General features: G+C 43.9%; 1 protein-coding gene across 1 annotated transcript in view; it reads right to left on the reverse strand.

Annotated features, from left to right (window-relative positions):
* Positions 1-13,202, reverse strand: part of CPS1 (carbamoyl-phosphate synthase 1) — a 161,802-nt gene that overhangs the window by 56,737 nt on the left and 91,863 nt on the right. The window lies entirely within an intron of this gene.

A 13,202-nucleotide genomic window follows, 5' to 3' on the forward strand; every position in this document is an offset into this window, starting at 1 on the left:
TGTAGGAACCCAAAGTTCAAACCCCACATTTACCTATAAATCCCCTGGGGTAGCAGGAGGCAAGGACCTCTTAGTAATACAACTCTGGCTCCCCATAAACTATTGTGAATTTAAAGTACTCCATGAAAGTGTGGAATCCAAAATAAAAATAATTGGCTGGTAATCATGGACTTACCTGGCACCAAAATCGCAAACATTTGTCTTTTGAGGTCAAATCTGACATTCAGCCTTGCCAACAGACCCATCAAAACTCCCCAGCTACTTGCCACAAACACTTAATTGTCACAAAGAGTCATTAGATTGCAATGTTATAATCTCCACAGAGAGTACACAGAGATTATAATTACCACTCATGTTACCCTCCTGAAACATTTTATTATTATTTATTAAAAATATAAACAAACTTTGTAAAATAATAAAGAAAAACATTCATAAAACATCACAACATACAAAAATCCAATTCATATATACATAAAACAAGAGTACAAACACTATATTTACCTGGCAGCTTCAAAACACCCCTGACATCTTTAACTATGCATGACTTTGACCCAGCTATGTCCTCTGAGATGGTTGAATCTATTCCAATACTAGCAAAACTTATTATCCATTATCCTAGTATTTCCCATATTTCTCCCCCTCATCCCCAACATGCATCATCCTCCAGACACACGTAAAGAGGTTCTCTCTGCAGCAACCTTCCCTGCATGGCTGTGTCCACCTTCAGACACCACCCATTTGGGCATGGCTGCCAAACACCTGCAGCTGCTCCCATTCAGCTCCTGATGACATGCGCAAGCTCTGTGTGGTCATGTGACACACTACATGCCTGCCCCATCAGGTTATGTATGAAGTGGGCCTTGTGTGAACTACACAAGTATTTTGCTGAAGAAGCATATTGTGCCAGGCAAAGCCCCCATCGTCTTGGTGCCTACGAAGGTTTCAACCTCCAGTTAGCCCACTGCCATTTTAAATTTCCCAACACAAACCATGCACAGCTGTGCGGCTGGCTGTATAAACCCACAAGAGTCAGTGTGTCACTGTCAGTAAGCTAAGGGCTTGGATGTGAAAGATGGATATGAACGAGTTCAGTGCTAACTTGTGAAATACATTAGATACATACTTGTGAAATGTATTAGAAATGCTTAATTCTGGCTGAATTGCGCTTTACTTCTCCCACACACACACACACCTCCATCAATCACCCCCCACCTTTTCAGAATGGAGGGTTTTTGTTATTTAACCTTCTATTTGGGCTTGTTACAAAGATTTAAAGCTTAAGGCCAATTCTCCACTAAAAATGTGCATACAAATAGGTGGCATTCCCACACTGAACACAGCCTCAGGTTGCAGCCTGTTGGGGGACCAATGACTAGAAGCTGTTACTCTCTATAGTTACTTCCAAATGCAAGCAACAGGTGCAAATACTTGGAAGGGTTCCTATGATATTTTTTTTCACTTTGCCTTGTCAATCTAAATTTTGGTCTCTCTTCTCATCAGCTTGCTGCCTTGCCATCTTTGGCCTTCTGCTGAACTAAGTGCTTTCCTCCAGCTCCCCTTATGCATTTTTCATCTCCTCAGTTCCTGTTTCTCCTGTGCAAACCACACACCACACATACCTATTTCTTCTATGGCCTCTACCCATCACTCTGATAAACCTTCTGCCTCTGTTCAGTTTATTGGCAGCTCAGCTTTCGTGAAACCACAACAAGCCCCCACCCCTCTGCACAAACACAAACTGCTTTTGGATCTCATGGTTAAGAGCATTATTGGTTAGCTTGCCTAATGCATCAATATCTTTATGTGTAAGCAAGCACTGGCTCTGGAAGGAGAATTTGTCAAAACACTGTTTTCTGAAAGAGGACCTTTGAATTTATTATGCAACAAGGAGAAGAAAAGCTCCCTTGGTCAGGCCAAAGTTCCATGCAGCCTAGAATCCCACAGAGGCCAACCAAATACCTCCAAGAAGCATATTCCTTGCACACTGGAGTGGGAATGAAAATGTCAGGGAACGTTTTTAAAATGGCAATACAGGGAAATTTGCCAAATGAAACAAAGGTGTGCCAAAGTGCCTGCAGGAGATGCTCAGGCCAACCTTTTGCAATCTGGAATGGCTGGACTTTAATGAACCAAGTCAGAAGGTTGGAAAATGAAGGCTAGGAGTTCCTTGCTCTGGGCATCCAGAAGCAACAGCATTGTGTTCCTTTGTAAAAGCATCAAAGGGCTACTGGAAGTCTATGGAATATACTATGATAAAACCAGTGTTGGTCTTGGTTAACCTTGATCTTGGGAGGCTAAGCAGGGCCAGGCTCTACTTGCACTTCTTAGAGAGTGTCTTGGAATATTGGGTGCAATAGAATGGAGATGCGGTTGCTACAAATGGAGTTTAGTTGAAGAGAGTGTGGTTGTTGAATGTGGGGCTGTACCATTTCAGGCTGCAGCTGAAATGTAAGGAACTGCCTGCCTGGAGTAAATGAGCATCTTCAAGAAAAAGGTTTTGCACAGCCCCTGAAAATTAGCACCCCAAGGTTCTCCTTTTTCCTGAGATGCTAGTTTTCTGGAGGCAGGTTTTTTAAAAATAATAATAATAATATGTGGGGATATATTCAAATCCCTTCTTTTGCCGTTTGACATGCAGCAGCCCTGGGAACAGCCACAGATATTGTTTATCTGAACAAGCACTTGAAGGAGCCTGGAAAAGAGAAGACTGAGAAGTATGGACAAATTTGAAGTTATCATTGTTAGGCCGAATTGCTGTGATAAAAATGAATGTGCTGCCAAGGATGTTATTTTTGTTCCAAACATTGCAAATATTGGATAAGATGGATTGTTTCAAGAAGTGGCAGAAGGATATTTCTAGATTTGTTTGGCAGGGCAAGAAGCCTCGAATAAAATTTAAGATATTAACGGATGCTAAAGAAAGAGGTGGATTTGCCCTGCCAGACCTTAAACTTTATTATGAATCAGCTGCTTTTTGTTGGCTGAGAGAATGGCTGCTTCTTGAAAATACTGAAGTGTTGGATTTAGAAGGTATTAACAATGTATTCGGATGGCATGCATATTTGTGGTATGATAAGGTAAAAGCACATAAAGCATTTAAAAATCATATTGTTAAAAAAGCATTGTTTAATGTTTGGATAAGATATAAGGATTTGTTAGGGGGGAAAACTCCAAGATGGTTGTCACCAATGGAAGCAAAGGCACAGAAAAAACTCAATATGGAGGCCAAATGGCCGAAATATTGGGAAATTCTGGAACAAGATGGAGAGAGAATAAGATTGCAGAGCTTTGAAAAATTGAAAAACAAAGTGCGAGATTGGCTCCATTACTATCAAATAATGGAGGCATATAAATTGGATAAAAAAGTTGGTTTCCAGGTGGAAAAATCAAAATTGGAAACAGAATTGTTAGATCCAAAAACTAAGAATTTGTCAAGAATGTATAACTTGCTGTTGAAATGGAACACTCAGGATGAAATGGTGAAATCAGCTATGATTAAATGGGCACAAGATGTTGGACATAACATAATGATGGCTGACTGGGAACAGTTATGGACCACAGGTATGAAGTTCACGGCATGTAATGCCCTAAGAGAAAACTTAATGAAAATGATTTATAGGTGGTACATGACACCAGTTAAGCTTCAAAAAATCTACCATTTGCCCGATAACAAATGTTGGAAATGTAATGAGACTGAAGGTACATTCTTTCACCTTTGGTGGACATGCCCAAGGATTAAGGCATTCTGGGAGATGATTTATAATGAAATGAAGAAGGTATTTAAATATACCTTCCTGAAGAAACCAGAGGCCTTTCTCCTGGGCATGGTTGGCCAATTGGTGCCAAAGAAGGATAGAACTTTTTTTATGTATGCAACAACAGCAGCAAGAATACTCATCACGAAATATTGGAAGACACAAGATTTACCCACCAGGGAAGAATGGCAGATGAAGTTGATGGACTACATGGAATTGGCGGAAATGACTGGCAGAATTCGAGACCAGGGAGAAGAGTCGGTGGAAGAAGACTGGAAAAAGTTTAAAGACTATTTACAAAAATACTGTAAAATTAATGAATGTTAGAAAAATGTTGGAATGAAGTTATATGGCTTTAGTAGAAATGTTATAAGGAATTAAGTATAAATAGATTATTAGAGCATTAAAGGGAAAAATAAGGTTAGAGTGTGTTATGACAATTATAGGATAGAAAATAGAGGAAGATGGAAAGGAATTGCTGAAACAATCAATAGAAGTGGAATACAAAAAGGGAGGTGTGAGGAGGTCGTGGAACTTAGTGAAAGAAGGATAAAATATTGAAATTGGACTGTGTTTTAAATGGTTTTTGTTTTGTTTTGTTAGTTGTATGTTAATGTTTTGCAGTTTTTTTTCCTTTTTTATTATTATTGTATTGTATGTTTTTTGTTGTTTTTTTCAGCAGAAGACAGAGCGCAGGCAGCTGTGCCTCAGCTGGCATTTTCAGGAAGGGGGAGCGGAGGAACTAAGGCAAACAGCGGTGATAAGAGATTAAGAGTCCAGCTGGCATTGATCAGGGAGTGCTTAAAGATCCCACATGTGAAATTGCTGATCTTCTATCAAAAATATTTAATTTCTACCAGGGGGTTGGAAACTGGCCAATATAATGCCAATTTTTAAAATGTGCCATCTGGTGGAAGCCAGGAAATGGTAGGCCACAGAGCGTAATGTCTGTCCCAGGCAAACTGGTAGAAAGTATTAAAAAAGGCAAAATTATTAAGGACAAATCTTGCTGAGAAAGAATCAATATGGCTTCCAGAAAAGTAAGCTCTGCCTCACTAACCTTTCAGAGTTCTCTAGAGTGTCAATGGGCAAGAGGATGGGGTCACCAAACTGGACTATGACTACATTAAAAATAGCAAACTTCACCAACAAACCAACTCCTCGAGGCATCATTTATCTGGACTTTGAATAGCTTTGGATAAAGTATTGCATCTCTTACAGATCACTAACTGGTTAAAAGAACAGGAAACAGGCTACATATAAATAAATGATTTATTTGGTTTATTTGCAGAACAAAACTTTCTTGTCTCCCCTACAACCTTACTCACTCCAGCAGGAAGATGAGACAGGGAAGCACTATCGCATGAGTGGAGCTTTGCTTGCAGAGCACTGAATACAACCAGTGCTACTTTTCTAGAAAAATAGATGTTGAAATTCACCATGAGCACCACTGCCTTGTATAATGGCAATGGTGCCCACCAGAGAGGTGCTGGAACTGAGTCCTAACCTGCACCACCAAAAATGCCTTAGTTCAACATTCGCAGAGTTTCCATGAAAGCTGACTTCTATGATCTTACCCTCATCTCAGACATGTCTATGACAAATGTACTTTGGGGCATGTCTTTCACAGAGTTTGAAACTCCCGTTGTTCTAGGCGCATTTTGCAACAAGGAATTTCATTAATGCGAGCAGTTTCTGAGCTCTGGGCACAATACTGTGCCACAAATATCGGATTAAAACTGCTACTGCTGGAATGAAAGAAGGACCTTTTCTGCCTCCCCACTTCCAGCCACTCTCTGAAGACTGGAGAAGAGACCCTCTGAAGAATATTAGGGAGGGGGGCAGGGAAAGTATGGCTTTGTTTTTTGCAGTCTACATGAGGACTAGGCCATGTGAAAAATGAACATAAGATTTTAGCTGCAGTTCCTTCATTTTCAGCTTTGTATATAAAAAGCATGCCAAGACACTCCGTTGCAGCACCACCTAGGGTTAAGGTGCCATTTAGCTCCTAGCTTTCGTATCTCAGTTTCTAACACTGGTCTTTCATAACAGTCAAGGTGGTATTATTGCATCTGTTTTTGCCATTGGGAAACGAGGCATAAGCTGCCCTATGAGGAGTCTGATCATTTGTCCATCTCTCACTCAGAATTGCCTATAGGCAATGACTCTCCGGGATCTCAGGCAAGTGGTCTTTTCATACCCTGCTTCCTGTAGTATATAAAACAATGCTAACAAGACAGCAGCAAAAAAATAGGCTGCATGGTTACTGCATGCATCCACACCCATTACCTCAATATCACGTTCACTATTCTTTAAAGCACACTGCCCAACACTTCCTTAAGAGGTAATGATAAAGAACCCCTGGATGATTAAATCCAGTCAAAGGTGACTCTGGGGTTGCAGCGCTCATCTTGCTTACAGGCCGAGGGAGCCAACATTGGTCCACAGACAGCTTTCTGGGTCATATGGCCAGCAGGACTAAACCAATTCAGGTTCAATGGGACACCGTGACGGAAACCAGAGCACACGGAAACACCATTTACCTTCCCGCCACAGTGGTAGCTATTTATCCACATGCACTGGTGTGCTTTTGAACTGCCAAGTTAGCAGGAGCTGGGACAGAGCAACGGGAGCTCACCCCGTCACAGAGATTTGAACTGCCGACCTTCCAGTCGGCAAGCCCAAGAGGTTCAGTGGTTTAGACCATAGCACCACCTACATCCCTATTCCGTAAGAGGACCCTGATCCAACAAAAATGCCTACCAGAACCACCACACCAGAGCAGGCACCCAGTCTCCCGCACACTCGCCACACAGATATGTGTCTGTCGGCAACAGCCCACGCCCACCCTGGCTGCCTTTCAGGCCTTCTATAGACCAGGTGCCCCAGACGTGTCCGCAGGCACACCTCAAAGTTCTTCCCAACAGTCCTGCACCAATGCTCAGGCTGGTAAAGCTGCCATGGAACTAGGGAGGCAGATGGACTCAGCCCCCCTGTCCCCATAGCCATCCTGCCTGGTTTGACATTCTCTTTTGCACTGGAGATGCCAGGGACTAGAATAATTTGTATCTACAGCGTGTGCTCCACGCACTGAGCTGTGGCCCCTCTCAATCAATGCTCTTCAACAGGACGGGTCGACTTACTCAACCAACTGCTCAAAGTGGAAAGGGCAGGAGAGAGATTCTTCCTGTTCCAGTTTCACTGTGGTCTCACCCCCACCCCCACCCCCCACATTCTCTGGCCTCCTGAGTACCTTCTCTTAAATTTTATAAACACACACAAATACCCTTCAAAAAGCCTCATAAGGTTAAATTCACTTAATTCCAACCCGTAACTAAATTCAAAGCCCTGACATTCTAAGAGGCAGTGATTAACGTCTTTTATACAGTTCTACTCCCAATATTTGCCTGCACAAAATGACAGTTTGAAGTTTTCGAGCAGGAGAAAAATTGTCTTCCAGCTAGACAATCAACCTTTTTACGCACTGCCATAATCATTTAATGGTTAGGCAGTGCCGCTCACTTCCTAACAAAATGAAGTCTCTCGTGTTTTCCTGTTTATAAACAATATAAACTATTCCCCCTGTGCATTCCCTCCCTCCGTTTTCAGCTGCTTCTAGTGTAGATTTTTGTTGCTGTGGGGTTTTTTTTCTTTTTTTGTTTAAAATTCTACCCTGTCATCTCTGAAACTCCATCCACTGACGCTTCTTTTTCAATAATAAATGATAAAAGGAAATGGAATAAATTCCCCTTAATGAGGAAATTTTCACCTGGCACAGAGGAACTGGGGAAATCTATTAACTGACTCAAGGAATGCCTGCAGCATCGCAATTACCCGGGGAGCCAGAACGCTTCAGTACGGTCCTCTCTTCCACTTGACTGCCTTTCATCTGATCTACTGGCTCGTGAGTAATACTAAACTAGCGTGTCTTTGGAAAGCACCCTCTCTAATCTGCAACTGAGCAGTCTGCTAACTGAAGGGCTTTGCAAAGTTATCACCACGTAAGGGAGGAGGCGCTGCAGAAACAGGCACACCATCAGGAAGTCAAGTCCATGCACCCCCTTTAGCAAATAGGAATGCAGCACCTCTAGGCCACTACAGGCACAAGCAAACACCACAGAAGGTATATAATATGAAAGACGCTGCTTGGACATATGGGGCACCTGCTCTTCTCAGAGGGACGTATTTCACTGGTTGACGCTGCAGTTCAACAGCCATTCCCTCTCCTGCAGAATCCGTGCCAAACTATCATTCAGATTTGTTTGGGGAAGCCATGACAGCTGAACTGGTGCAACTGGAGGTGGTGGTACAGACAGGGCCCAAAGCAGGGGTGGGGAACTGTATTCAGCCTGAATTCCCTTCTGGGAATTCTCCAGGGGCCACATATCCACCTCTGCCCTCTGTCCAGGCAAGTAAGAAGCAACTGCACATTTGAGCCAGGCAAACTCACACAAGGAGGGCGTAAAGCAGGCAATGTCAGGGGTGTGGCCTGGGAGGGAGGGTGTCTTGGGGGCAGCGGCGTAGCGTGGGTTGTCAGCACCCGGGGCAAGGCAAGTAATTTGCACCCCCTAACCCGTGGATTTGCGCCCCCTAACCTGTGGATTTGCGCCCCCTAACCCATGGATTTGCCCTAACCCCAGATGTTGCGCCAGGTGCGGCCGGCCCCCCCCTGCACCCCCCACGCTACGCCACTGCTTGGGGGTCAGATAGAGAGGCCCAGAAAACTACATTTGGCCCAGGGCTTGAGGTACCCCATCCCTAGCCTAAAGGATCTAAAACAGAACCTACCTGTGGCACAGGGATGCTGCCTCCTTCAGTACAATTCTGCCTGTCTACCTGACTCTTCCTGCTGCTCCTCCTGAGCTCCTTGGGTTCCAGTTAGGTGGAAGAGTAATAAATGTGAAGCAGGGAGTGTGAATGGAAAACGCATAAACTTCACTTGTGAGTGGAGCCCATCAGAGAACTGTCTTCCCTTGGGTTCAGGCAGGGCCTATCCACATCTACCTTTCCTCTTAAACCTCAGTCAAAGCAAACGTTAATCTGCAGAAAACCCAAACTGATGTTTGCTCCAATTCCACTTTAAAGAGCAGGTTTTTGCAGGGAAAACTCAGGGCAAAAAAAAAATAAAAAAGCACTCAGACTTACAGCATTAAAGTGCAGACTTCTGCCTGGAAAGAGCAGGGCGAAAGGGAAGTGTGGATAAGCCCTAAGCGGTGTGATCTATTGACCCACATACAGTGGTACCTCAGGTTAAGTACTTAATTCGTTCCAGAGGTCCGTTCTTAACCTGAAACTGTTCTTAACCTGAAGCACCACTTTAGCTAATGGGGCCTCCTGCTGCTGCCGCGCCGCCGGAGCACGATTTCAGTTCTCATCCTGAAGCAAAGTTCTTAACCCGAGGTACTATTTCTGGGTTAGCGGAGTCTGTAACCTGAAGCGTCTATAACCCAAGGTACCACTGTAGTACCACTTCCTATACATACCTCTGAAATAGAACTTCCTTTTATCCCTTGAGTTACAAAACCTTGGGAAGGGGCCAAAAATTTAGTCAATGTGGGAATATATGCATGATGACGTAATTTCAGGGCATATATATTAGGAGGCGGAGCAACATGGTTCCAGTATTACAAATGCTCTCAGGGTGTGGATGTAGAGACAAAAACCACAGAACAATGGCAGTTGGACTGAGGTTAAGGTAAAGGTACCCCTGCCCGTACGGGCCAGTCGTGTCCGACTCTGGGATTGTGCGCCCATCTCACTTAAGAGGCCGGGGGCCAGCGCTGTCCGGAGACACTTCCGAGTCACGTGGCCAGCGTGACAAAGCTGCATCTGGCGAGCCAGCGCAGCACACGGAAACGCCGTTTACCTTCCCGCTAGAAAGCGGTACCTATTTATCTACTTGCACTTAGGGGTGCTTTCGAACTGCTAGGTGGGCAGGAGCTGGGACCGAAAGACGGGAGCTCACCCCACCGCGGGGATTCGAACCGCCGACCATGCGATCGGCAAGTCCTAGGCACTGAGGTTTTACCCACAGCGCCACCTGACTGAGGTTGCTCAATGCTTATCAGTCCAGTTTGATTTTTAAACTAGAATAGCTGACAGGAAAGGGGGGGAGCAGGGGGGGGCGAGCATTCCCTCTCCTTTCTTCTTCCTGCCAAGTTTGCTCTTTGGAGGTTCATGTTGGTTCACTCGATTGGTTCTGACGTTTCACAAGCTCTAGAATAAGCTGCAATTACAGTAATGAGATTGGGGCAAATATTGTTTGTCTCCTTGCCTCAAGGAGACAGGTTATAACTGCTTTCGTCTAGAGGAACCTCATTCAAAAGACGACTTGTCAGGATATGTCAGGACCCATTAAAATGGTGGGAGATGTAAACCAACAACAATCCTCACTCTCGTCTCTTTCAGCACACATAGCTATAACTTCTTAGGTCTGGGTCACGTAAACATTTAAAGAAGTTAAAATAATACATTGGAGCCAAACAGCACATAAATAAGGTGGAACTGGTGATTTGTGGTAGTAATATAAAGAACAGCAAATAAATCTCACATTATGCTTCTGAGGGCATTTAATACTTGCTTTTTTTGCACTTCTGCGAAAATGTATTATGTTTGGACGCTTATAAAGTTCTCCCCAGCCGAAGTTCTCCCTAGATATTTGGGTCCCAAGTTACCTGATCTTATGTACCAAGTGGCACTTCTGAAATTTTCCCATTTTTAATTTCATATTCTGTTTAGATTACTGCACATGAACAGATTGCTAGTCTTCAGTCATGTCCTTTGTATCTTACAGGTTACTGATGCACCTGAGTGCCTGTGCAGATTGTGATGCAATCACATGATCAGAACAAGATTCTGTTTGAGCGGCATTTTCATCAATGTGTGCTTGTACATACCAGTAAACTTAGAAGGGGGAAATCTATGAACTGAAAACTGTACAGGAAACTGTACCTGGGCCAATTCTGAAAAGTATTTTTAACATTCTCCTATTCGTGTGGCTAATGTGCATCTATAAAGTGCACACGGGAGTAGCACTACGGCTGGAGATCCCACCTGCATGCAACAGATGAGGTGTCGTTATTGTGGCACCTTCCAAATGTTGGTAAACTCCAGCTCCCACTGGTCATGCAGGCTGGAGCTGATGGGAAGTAGAGTTCAACAAAATCTGTTGGGCACAATGTTTGCTATCCCTTCATTAAAGTACGTGCAAACTGTGTAAGCTTGGCTACACAGTCAGTGGACCTGTCCCCCCCCCCCGGGTCCCTGACTGTGCATACAGAGTTTATGTGCACAGTTTATATGCAAACTGGTATATTCTAATAGTCTACCACATATGCATAGTTCAAAGTGGGGTCTGACACAAGGATCCCCAAACACACAAATGCATACACGAGAGAGAGAGGGGCAAATCTATTCAATATACACACAGAGGCTGTATCAACTGAGCTTGTTAAATTGGAAGGCAGGTGAAGTGGAGTACAGCCAAACTATGGAACAGTAATATAATTCAGCCCTAGTGTGAAGGGAGAACTCACATGCACCACACTTCCCCGTAAGATCTATGACCCATATCTGTAACTAGAGCTGGACGTCTTACCATGGGAACGATACATGGACTTCTTTTGCATGTTAATCCAGAAGTACAAGAAGAGGAAGCACATCAGCTGCATTTCCTTCATCTAAACCATGCAAAGACACCCTGAGAGGGATGAATATGGTTAATGAGGCAAAGCTATGCAAATGCCCCCACCTAGTTTTACAGTTCTGTTCCTGTACTGGAGAGCTGGGACCTACATGCAAGAAGGGGTTTACAATACAACATTCTCTGTTTAGTCCAGGGGGAAGCAATTCCATGATATTACTTCACTCTTTATGGGAACCTGCTCTCCCTATGAGGCAGAATATGCACTAGTTTGGGGCAAAAATACATTAAAAGGCTGCTTTTCTCAATGCCTTGCTTTCAGATACCACAAGTTTCTGCAAAGGTACATAAATACCTTGGCTTAGGGCTTGTCCGCATTTCACTTTTTCTGTGCCTAGAAACAGTTTCTACCCAAATGCGATTTTGGTTTTAAACGCATTGTAAGGAGTCTCTATGGGAGTATATTGTATTTAAAAATGGGGTATCAGAGTTTTTAGGGGGCTAACCAGGTTGGGATAGCTGGGATAGCAGGCTTGTTGGTTTTTGAATGTCTGATGTAGATTCTTCAATTTTGTTGTTCAGTATGGGACAATGAAAATAAAGAGTATCGTACTGTATTGTATCATACCTTCCCCAGGAAAACTTGCTTTTTGCCACTGACTTGGAGCAAATGTCAATCCATAGAAAACCCGGTTAACGTTTGCCCCGATTCAGCAGTAAGGATCCGGTTTCCCTGGGGGAAAGCGGCATGACGAGCCCTGAATGTGTAATGTGCCCCTTTAGCTCTCGCAGGGATATTTTCCAATGTTCTAGAAGCTTTGTGCTTCTCATATTTATGGGGGGCTGTGCTGCCTGCATAGATCTGTATGCCTTTTGAAAAATGGAAGTGGTACATGGGAATCATGGCAGGTCTTTCACGTGTATGCAGAAGAGAAGCATCAAAAGACGCTGCAAGTGCTCACCCCCAAACAGCCTCCCAGGTTGACTGATTCAGTATCTAGATCTATATGTTGTGCACATTGCAATTAATTGCCATGTGGCATTTGGGTTTTAGACAATGACTCATAATTGACAAATATGGAGCTAATTTTAGTTAGGTAAATATCCTAATGTTGTGAGTTAGTGAAACATGATTAGCTATTATATTTTAAGACAACTGATGCTTTGGACAATCTTACTCATGCATAAAAATGTGATTTCCCCCCCCCTAAATTAAATCAAAAAGCAACATGGGGAAATAGTATCTGAACAAAACCGAACATAAGGGAGTGTTTGTGCACCTGTGACTTTTACTAGGTTGAGATTTCACACACACACACACACACACACACACACAGAGTAAGCAGGCCCACTGTAAAACCATCTAACTCAGGTCCTTAAGTAATTCTTTCTTCCCATGTTTTCCTTTTCTTCAGATGAAATAAAAGAAAAAGGGTAATTCCTATTAGCTTGCAAACATGTAAAACAGACCAAATCGCAGAGCAAAACCGTCAACAAGCATAATAAGCGTCAGGGCCATGAGTAGCTGGGGGGCTACTTGGGGGTTTTGCCCAGGTGAAGCCTCCAGAGGGGCACCATGGAGGCTCCCAGCCTGCCGGGCTTCCTCCAGCCTTGGCCCCTCCTTGCAGCTCCAGAGTCTTAGCGTTTGCCTCTCGGATCTCTAATCTCAGCGTTTGCCTCTTGGATCTCGAGCTGCTGAGCACCGGAGGCAGGGCTTGTCAACCTGGTGTCCCCCGTCCCCCCCCCCGCCCACTAGTGGGCGTTTCAGGATTCTAGGTGGGCGGGGTCGGGGGTTCTACGGCACA

Source organism: Podarcis muralis, chromosome 1 (assembly GCF_964188315.1).
Source record: "Podarcis muralis chromosome 1, rPodMur119.hap1.1, whole genome shotgun sequence".
Lineage (NCBI taxonomy): Eukaryota > Metazoa > Chordata > Lepidosauria > Squamata > Lacertidae > Podarcis > Podarcis muralis.